The sequence below is a fragment of the Aegilops tauschii genome, chromosome 7, assembly GCF_002575655.3.
Source record: "Aegilops tauschii subsp. strangulata cultivar AL8/78 chromosome 7, Aet v6.0, whole genome shotgun sequence".
Taxonomy (NCBI): Eukaryota; Viridiplantae; Streptophyta; class Magnoliopsida; order Poales; family Poaceae; genus Aegilops; species Aegilops tauschii.
Genome location: NC_053041.3, coordinates 92,512,868 through 92,523,572, shown reverse-complemented (window position 1 = coordinate 92,523,572; position 10,705 = coordinate 92,512,868). Strand labels below are relative to the sequence as shown.

Sequence of the window (10,705 nt, the reverse complement as noted above, 5' to 3'; positions counted from 1 at the left end):
TTGGGGGAGGCTTAAGTCAATGATATATTCATGCCCCAACCATGAGCTCTCAAGAGAAATTATTATTCAGAATTTTTATGCTCGGCTTTCTCATAATGATTGATCCATGCTCGATACTTCTTGTACTGGTTCCTTTATGAAGAAGACTATTGAATTCCGGTGGGATCTTTTAGAAATAATTAAATGCAACTCTGAAGATTGGGAACTCGAGGAAGGTAAAGAGTCAGGTATTAAGCTTATGTTTGATTGTGTTAAATCTTTTATGAATACCGATGCTTTTCAAAAGTTTAGCATTAAATATGGACTTGACTCTGAGATAGTAGCCTCCTTTTGTGAATCTTTTGCTACTCATGTTGATATCCCTAAGGAGAAGTGGTTTAAATATCATCCACCTATTAAAGAATAAATTAAAGAACCGGTAATAGCTAAAGATGAAACTATTATTTAGTGTTGATCCAGTTGTTCCCACTGCTTATATTGAAAAACCACATTTCCCTGTTAGGATGAAGGAACATGCTAAAGTTTCAACTGTGGTCAACAAAAGTTATATTAGAACACCTAAACAAGCTGAACAAATCAAAGTAGAACCTAGTGTTGCTATGGTTAAGGATCTCCTGGTTGAAAATATAGATGGGCATGTTATTTACTTCTGTGATGAAGCTGCTAGGATTGCCAAACCCGATGACAAAGATAAACATAGACCCGTTGTTGGCATGCCTGTTGTCTCAGTTAAAATAGGAGGTCACTGTTTTCATGGTTTATGTGACATAGGTGCTAGCATGAGTGCTATTCCCTTTACTTTATATCAAGACATTATGAATGACATAGCACCCGCCAAAATAGAAGACATAGATGTTACTATTAAACTTCCTAATAGAGACACCATCACACCACTTGGGATTGTTAGAGATGTTGAAGTTTTGTGTGGGAAAATAAAATACCCTACTGATTTTCTTGTTCTTGGTTCCCCACAAGATGACTTTTGTCCCATTATCTTTGGTAGACCTTTCTTGAACACCGTTAATGCTAAAATAGATTGTGAGAAACAAACTGACGGTGTTAGCTTTGGTGATGAGTCTCATGATTTTAATTTCTCCAAGTTTAGTAGAAATCATCATGAGAAAGAATTGCCTAGTAAGGATGAAATTATTGGTCTTGCTTCTATTGTTGTACCTCCTACTGATCCTTTAGAAGAATATCTTCTAGATCATGAAAATGATTTACATATGCATGAAAGAAATGAAATAGATAAGATTTTCTTTGAACAACGTCCTCTGCTTAAACACAGTTTGCCTATTGAAACTCTAGGAGGTCCTCCTCCACCTAAAGGTGATCCTGTGTTTGAATTAAAACAATTGCCAAACACTTTGAAATATGCTTATCTTGATGAGAAGAAGATATATCATGTTATTGAAAATTCTAAGGAAGCACCGGGCTGCTATTGGATATACTCTTGATGATCATAAGGGCATCAGTCCCACTCTATGTCAGCACAAGATTAATATGGAACCTGATTCTAAACCCGTTGTTGATCACCAACGTCGGTTAAATCCGAAGATGAAAGAAGTGGTAAGGACAGAAATATTAAAACTTCTGGATGCAGGTATAATTTATCCTATAGCTGATAGTAGATGGGTATGTCCTGTCCATTGTGTCCCTAAGAAAGGAGGTATTACTGTTGTTCCTAATGATAAGAATGAACTTATTCCACAAAGAATTGTTACAGGCTATAGAATGGTAATTGATTTTATAAAATTAAACAAAGCAACTAGAAAAGATCATCACCCTCTGCCTTTTATTGATCAAATGCTAGAAAGATTATCTAAGCACACACATTTTTGCTTCCTTGATGGATATTCCGGTTTTTCACAAATACCTGTTTCTCAACCTGATCAAGAAAAGATCACTTTTACTTGTCCTTTTGGAACTTATGCTTATAGACATATGCCTTTTGGTTTATGCAATGCATCTGCTACCTTTCAAAGATGCATGACTGTTATATTCTCTGATTTTTGTGAAAAGATTGTTGAGGTTTTCATGGATGAATTTTTTGTTTATGGGAAGTCTTTTGATGATTGTTTAAGCAATCTTGATCGAGTTTTGCAGAGATGTGAGCAAAAAAATCTTGTCTGAATTAGGAGAAGTGCCACTTTATGGTTAACGAAGGTATTGTTTTGGGCCATAAAATTTCTGAAAGAGGTATTGAGGTGGACAAAGCTAAGGTTCATGCAATTGAGAAAATGCCATGTCCTAAAGATATCAAAGGTATTCATAGTTTCCATGGTCATGCTGGTTTCTATAGGAGATTTATCAAAGACTATTCTAAAATTTCTAGGCCTCTTACAAATCTTTTGCAAAAGGATATTCCTTTTGTTTTTTATGATGATTGTTTAGAAGCCTTCGAAACACTCAAGAAAGCCTTAATTTCTGCACCTATTGTTCAACCACCTGACTGGAACTTGCCTTTTGAAATTATGTGTGATGCTAGTGATTATGCTGTTGGTGATGTTCTAGGACAAAGAGTTGATAAGAAACTAAATGTTATTCACTACGCAAGTAAAACTCTAGACAGTGCACAAAGAAATTATGCTACTACTGGCAGTGATGTTTGCTTGTGATAAATTTAGATCCTATATTGTAGATTCAAGAGTATTTGTTCACACTGATCATGCTGCAATAAAGTATCTTATGGAAAAGAAGGATACCAAACCTAGGCTTATTCGATGGGTTCTCTTGCTACAAGAATTTGATTTGCATATCACTGATAGAAAAGGAGCGGAGAACCCCGTGGCTGATAACTTGTCTAGGCTTGAAAATATTCTTGATGATCCACAACCTATTAATGATAGTTTTCCTGATGAGCAATTAGCTGCAATAAATGTTTCTAATAACACTCTTTGGTATGTTGACTATGCTAATTACATTGTTGCTAAATTTGTACCACCTAGTTTCACATACCAACAAAAGAAAAATATTCTTCTATGATTTAAGACATTACTTTTGGGATGACCCACGTCTTTATAAATGAGTAGATGGTATTGTTAGACGTTGTGTACCTGAGCATGAACAGGGACAAATCCTATGGAAATGTCACTCCAAAGCTTATGGAGGACATCATGCGGGAGATAGAACTGCTCACAAGGTATTGCAATCTGGGTTTTATTGGCCTACTCTTTTCAAGGATGCGCGTAAGTTTGTCTTGTCTTGTGATGAATGTCAAAGAATAGGTAATATCGGTAAGCATCAAGAAATGCCTATGAATTATTCACTTGCTGTTAAACCATTTGATATTTGGGGATTTGATTACATGGGACCTTTTCCTTCCTATAATGGGTATACTCATATTTTGGTTGCTGTTGATTATGTTACTAATTGGGTAGAAGCTATTCCAACTAGTAGTGTTGATCACAACACCTCTATTAAAATGCTTAAGGAACTTATCTTCCCAAGGTTTGGAGTCCCTAGATATTTAATGGCTGATGGTGGTTCACACTTTATTCACGGTGCTTTCCGTAAAATGCTTGATAAGTATGATGTTAACCATAGAATTGCATCACCCAAGTTAAACTTAGTAATAGAGAAATAAAATTAATTTTACAAAAGACTCTCAATAGGTCCCGGAAGAATTGGTCTAAGAAATTAGATGATGCACTTTGGGCTTATAAAACAGCATATAAAATTCCTATGGGTATGTCTCTTATAAAATGGTTTATGGAAAAGCTTGTCATTTGCCTCTTGAGTTAGAACATAAATCTTATTGGGCAATTAAAGAACTCAACTATGATTTCAAACTTGCCGGTGAGAAGAGTTTATTTGATATTAGCTCATCTATTTATATATAAAAAGTGCTTTACGGGGTAACCAGAAAAAAAAGAATTAGCTAGAAAATCCCCTAATAATTAGAAACACTAGTCGTCGACCCGTGCACATGCACGGGCTAGCTGCTATATGTTGCACAATCTCATCAACTATGCTCATTAAAGTGCCTATGTAAAATGTAACTTGAGTTGACAACATGAAGACAACAGAGAATTAAATAAAATAGTGAAGAACAGTAAGATTGTGCCAAGGAGAACAATGTATCTATTATAGTACGGCAACAAAACTATAATTTGCACTCACAAAAAAATACCGATTAATTAATTGAGGGATCGACCATATTCTGTGGATGACATGCTGGATGCAGCAAAATCTGAGAAGAAAAGAAGAAATAAGCCAGTGATATTTGCTTCCTTGTAATTTAGAAACACCCTCATTTTCTTTCTCATGCTAGGCATGCTAGAATTAATTTGTTAATAATCGCAATGCACTGACCTCCCACAAATGTTTCAACACCGATGGATTTGGATATTCTTGATCGCTAATAACACAGACATACTAAAGTATTACCATGTAAAGTCATCACTGAAATAGATGATAATATTTTCTCAACTTCATTTTACTTTTTTTTTTCTTTTCTTTTAGGATTCCATCCTGTAAAGTAGCGTTGTGTATTCGCTGAGGACGTGCATGCAGCCATGTAGGTGTATGGGAGGTAGATATAAGGTTTGCCAATATATGAGCAAGTAAATCCAATCGCATAGTGGAGTTGCAAAACTTGCAAATAATATAATACCAACCGTTGACCAGAAAATCACTCATCAAGTCACCTTAAGCCTACTTAATTTCAGGGTAGGCTCGTTCATTACCAAACAACTTTAGAAAGGAAGAAATCGGACATCACATAGAAGTAAAACTGGACAGGAAATAAAAGAATGTAAGTGAAAGACTTTAGGAAATATAGATGCAGATCTTGGTCCAGCAATATAACCTTGCACCACCAAGTCACATTACATCATGGCATTTCTCCATTTCTAAGTCCAGTTAATAAGATAACATCAGGAAGCACAACAGATAAATTGCTGGAATTAACGCATCCATGTGATTAATGGCCTTGTTAAGACTGGACTTGGGCAATCACCGGCGTGTGTTCCGTTCTTCATCCGGTCCATCCAGTAGCTAGATTAGATTAGCCAGAATCATTTCGTATGCTCTCCATGAATCAATCAAGGGTGCTTAAATCCTTATACTTGTGTCTCACCGGAAAGAAATTATTAAAGGCTGCGTGTAAGTGTGTCTTCACCGCAGAAAGAACTCCTCTCGGAGCGACAAATGATCCAGACCTGCTGTAGCATAAACTGTACCTCAGCATTACATGTGTTTGTGCACAAACATATTGGGTTACAAACTGGGAAAAATAATTTTTGATCCAATCCGGGATATCTGCTGGAAAATAAATAAATTAAGAGACAATAAAAACGGCATGCTAGTATCAGCTAGCGCTGCCTGCACCTTACCCTTAGAAATCTTTTTGATCACCATGCTTTTCATGCCTCGACAACCACATTAAAGCTCCATCGACCATCGCCGGCATGAACTGACACTTCTCTCATAAACTTAATTAACCACGCTGCTGCTCTTAGCAAGTGCAGCAATAAGAACGTCTTATGCGTCAAGGCATCGTCAAATTTACAAATGGCGGCAACGCTCACCGGCCAGCCGGCGACCATTAGCAGATAGATCAACCTGAAGACATATCATAGTGGGGTGCGAATGGTGGTAGCACTTAGGCATGACGCCATTGCAGGAGAGAGACATGGATGAGGGATCGAAAAGTTTGATTCTATATTGCGACTCTTCAATTCTGGGTGGTAAACACATTGGTGGATTTGTCTTAAAGGATGTGTGCACATAATTTGATGGCATAGGTGGGTAATTCAACTACAGTACCAAAGATCTAATGATTCTAAGGGTTTCAGTCGATGATTACAGATGTTAATCCACACCGTTATAACTCGGTCACATCAGATGAGCGGCTCATATTTTTTTATTACGTTCTGTTTGTTGGAGGTATCAAATTAGTTTTGTAATATATATATATATATAATCGATAAGTGAGCTAGCTTTTGAATCTTAAGTTTCACTAAGGGTCCGAATATTTCAAACACCATTGCATCATTGACATGTCATAATTACCTATTGCATGGGTAGCTTGTGGCCAGTGGATGTAAGGAAATTGGCATAACTTAATGCCATATGTATAGGAAAATGTTTGCAATCTAGGGTTTATACCTTTGCTTAACAATAGAAGTTGGAATGATTGCCTAAACCTGCACGGGATCGTCATATCCAATAAACATAATAATTCATTTGCATGATATTCTGGTTAATATGAATATAGGTTATCGTTGCACTTGTCTTGTAGTTCATGAGCTCTGGACTTAATAGTGTGGTTGCGTATATAAAAGGGTCCTAAATTTTCTGGAAAATCACATTATGCATTCATGTATTCAAGTGGTTGGGATTTCCGTTAACCTACAGAGCAATTGTGGTAGCATAAGCAAAACTACGCAACACTAATTCGATGGGCAGGATATAGAATTTTAAATGTTTAGTAGATGTGGTTAGGGATTTTCAAAGAGTTCATACAACATCATCTTCCGATTTCCCATTCTAACGACCCCTTGGAAGAATCAGCCTATTTAACATAGAATCCTAGCATGTGAATTCATGAACGAAAAAGAGAAGTTAGTCCTGTCATAACAGTTGCTGCTAAGCACAATAAAGAGCTAGCCGTAGCACTAAACTTAAAATACTAAGAATGGTGAAGAGACCTACACATAGTTTCTCTGAAGCTGCAAAAATATTACAGAAAACAGTATACGTTGACCATAGTTGCAAAAATATTACAAAAAACAGTATACATTGACCATATTTGCAAAAATATTACGCAAAACAGTTTGCACTGACGAACATAGTATTGTGCTCACCTGTGCAGCTCAAGTAGTACTTGAAGCTAATAATTGTATGGCCAATAGTTTTAAAATCTGACTACCTGATCTAACAAAAAGGAAACTGCACAATTTAGCAGTTAAAGACATGGAAAAATATTCAAACTCTAAGCATCGTACCTCCGTGTAATGGATGGATGATCGGATGTACCATCCAGTTAATCCGATGTGTAGCCTGTACTCGAGAAAAACACACGCATCATTCAATTCTGGTACAAACGAAACGACATCAGCTAATTTGGTTGCCATGTAAGAAAACTAATTTGGTTGGCTAGCATAGGGTCATCTGAAAGCATCTATAATTTAAACATCCTAGAAACATCAAAGGGATCTTCTGTCCGTAGGCAGGCCTACCATATATATTTTTGGTGCCACTGGAAGCAATGTCGTTATGCAGACCATGGCAACTTGCATGCTTTCTCTTCCTACATCACACAATCAAGTCAAAAGGACCACTTATGGATACGCATGTACACAACCAACTTTTTTTCTTGTCCAAACATTAGGGATCAAGCCAATTGTATGCCTGTATCTTCTGTGATGAATTGAAAGGATTTAAGAACAGAGCAGGGATCGTGGCGCCAGCAATCCCCTGTAGTCCCTTCACTCGGCAGCCTTACTGCCTACTGCAGCCGCCTCCTCCTCCGCTGCATCAACCGGTGTAAGATTGATTCAATAATTGGCCTAGAAAAATTATGTTGGGAAGCCTCATAGTCAGAACCTGAAATCTGAGATGATTCATGAAAGAAGAAGAAAGGGATTGTGAGTCTATGACCTTTTTTCAGATCGATTGCTGAGTTGGATGGAAATCTGAAGTTCAGGATGACATGGGGATCGATTGAATCGTGGCCCTTTTTATTAGAGCGATTGCAGCGTGAGGTCAACTTGTACGCCTCACGGCCATTACCTCGAGCAGCCCGTCGAGGTGCCAGCACGGTGGCGCACCGACGGTCGGCAATGGCGCCGGGAACACGCACTGCAGCCAAGCGCAGTTCTACCGCAGCGCCCTGAGCGTCGGGAAGTCGTCCGCAGCAGCGGCGGCGACATCGTGTGATGGCGGCGGCGGCCGCGTCGATGGCGGCGGCGGCGATGGCGTATAGGTCGAGGAAGGCCAGGAGAGCCGGAACAGAGATGGAAATTAAATTATGTTGAGAGCATTGTTCTTTTAGAACACACATGTGAGAAAGTTTTTCTTTTTTTTGACAACTACACATGTGAGAAAGTTAGTTAGAGTTTGCAACCGTGACATTTCTTTTAATCTAATATCAGATCAAAAATAGTCTGTGTTCTTTCTTTTGAGATGGAAACCTGTTCTTTTGAGAAGGAACCTGTTTTTTTTTCTTTTAAGATGGAAACTCCGAAAGGATTCTATGGATTAATCTAAACCGTTATTATTTTGGCCCCACATGATTAACGGTTAGTATTTACTAATTAACGTGGAAATTTTTAGGGAGTCTGTAATTAGTAGAAGTAAGTATAGATAGATAGATAGATAGATATAGATATAGATATAGATATAGATATAGATATAGATATAGATATAGATATAGATAGATAGAAGTATAGACATAGATATAGATAGATATAGATATAGATATAGATATAGAAGTATAGATAGATATAAATATAGATAGAGATAGAGATAGATAGAAGTATAGAAGTATAGATATAGATATAGATATAGAAGTATAGAAGTATAGATCTGGCCATCAATTTAAATTGATTAGACAAGCACAACCATTGGATTGAAAAGATTAAAAATTACCCACCAATGCCCTTAATAATTTATCTCACCCACGTTAAAAAAAACCTCAAAGCCCTTCCCATACATCCATTACATCCATGCGCTCTAACCCCCAAAACCTATTTTCTCCAATGTAAATACACCCTTTTTTTGCGGGTGAAAGAAATTCCATTTCTCACACATAAAGGGCCTCGGCCTTACACAAATCTGGGACCTCCTCCGGTCCCGATCCCAGCCACACAACCGTGCGTTTATGAACTCTACCGTAGTTCGCAAGATAGTGGCTTACGCCATTCTGCTCTCTACGTACATGAACTACCTTTATTTCTCTACCTCCTGACATCAAGCGTCTAACCTGGTCGACAAGCATAGCAAAACGAGACCTGTCCGGCACCGGAGCTAATATCGCATGTAGTGCCACCGAACAGTCCGTTTCCATCACAATAGGCAACGGAGTCCACTGCAGTGCTAGGTTGAGCCCCTCCATGCATGCATGTAGCTCGGCCTCAAGGGGCTCAGAGCACGTCCGTAGTTCCCTGCAGGAGGAGAAGATGATATCACCGGCTTCGCTGCGAAGGATCATGCCTGCTCTGGCCTCTCCACCCGTGGCACTAAAGGATCCATCAACGTTGAGCTTTGTCCACCCCGTGGCTGGTCTGGACCAGTGCAGCGGCACTGGCGGCGCTTGGACTTCCCGTTGCACGATCCGTTTGGGGACAATCGTATCAACCACCTGCTTCCCCTTGGTGAGACTCGCCTCTGGATTGTTCTGAATCCCCACCAAAGAGTCGACGTAGCTGGTGCGGAAGCGTTTGGACACTTCAATCGGCGGCGGCTTCTTGTGGTACACCAGCTCGTTGCGAACGAACCAACATCGCCACAAAGTCATCATGAGCTCCATCCTCTCCATATCCGGCAGATCGCAAAGGGCTTGGGCAAGGCACTCTGTTCCCGTCCGGCAGAATGATGCGACATCCGGGATTCGCCATTGGTCCGCCATGGTTTGCCAGAGCGCCACCGCCAGCGGGCACCTGCAAAAAGCATGGAACGTGTCCTCCGGCTCCAAAGCACAGAGAGGGCACTTGTCAGACAATTCCAGACCTCGACGACGCTTGTTAACCCAAGTGGGCAGACAATCCGTGAGTAGCCGCCAAGTGAAGATTTGAACCTTAGGAGGAGCAGGGCACCTCCAAATAAAAGCCCAGACGGCTCGTCGCCCGTCCGGTGCCCTGCTCGCCGCGACTGAAGAGAATCGAAGAAGATCCTCAAGTGCAAGTCGATACGCGCTCCTTACAGTGAAGTTCCCGCTACGTTCCGGTTCCCATGCCAGCAAGTCGTCCCCCAACCTGGGAGAGGTTTTGATTGTTGCAATCACCTCCGCATCCACCGGCAAAAAAATGCTCCGAACTAGCTCCATATTCCATGCTCCATGATTATCTAGCAAGTCGCTGACTCGACGTATCCGGCATCGTCCTTGAGGGGTAATTGGCTTACCGCTGCCATTCCTTGGTATCCAGCTATCCCGCCAGATCCTTATGGCTCTCCCGTTTCCTACCCGCCAGATCAGTCCCTTTTTCAAGAGCTCAAGTCCATGTTGTATCAACTGCCACGTAACCGAAGCCGCACTCGAGAAAACCGTGTCTTCCAGATTGCCCTGCAGGTAATAACGCGCTTTCAGCAGCCGAGCACACAGGCTGTCCGGGCTTGTCAGGAGTCGCCAAGCCTGGCGCGCCAGCAGCGCCTGGTTAAAAAGTCGAAGATCGCGGAATCCCAACCCTCCTTGCGCCTTAGGTTTAATGAGATGAATCCATGCCCGCCAATGCATTTTTCTCTTGCCCTTCTCTACTCCCCAGAAAAAATTCCGGATCATTCGCATCAGATCTTCACATGTTCCCGCCGGCAGCTTAAAAACACTCATGATGTAAGTCGGGATGGCCTGAGCAATGGACTTTATAAGAACCTCTCTTCCACTTTGCGCAAGTTGCGATCCATCCCAGTCCACCATTTGCTTCATATATTTCTGTTGTATGTTCTGGAACTTTCCCTTTGACATGCGACCATTTGGCGTGGGCAGGCCCAGATAACATTCCTCGAAACTTTGCTGCTGCACCTCCAAAACATGTACCACTGC

The 10,705-nt window shown here is 40.3% G+C and overlaps 1 long non-coding RNA gene across 2 annotated transcripts; it reads right to left on the bottom strand.

The window, feature by feature from the left end:
* Positions 1 to 4,580: 4,580 nt before the first annotated feature.
* LOC120968573 (uncharacterized) lies at positions 4,581 to 8,920 on the bottom strand. 2 transcript variants are annotated; one of them, XR_005763115.3, is made up of 2 exons: positions 7,185 to 8,920; positions 4,581 to 7,039 (listed from the first exon to the last, which is right to left on the bottom strand). It is a non-coding gene; the product is annotated as an uncharacterized lncRNA (long non-coding RNA). The 2 variants fall into 2 exon arrangements; XR_005763114.3 differs by having other exon boundaries at positions 4,581 to 7,005.
* Positions 8,921 to 10,705: the final 1,785 nt, after the last annotated feature.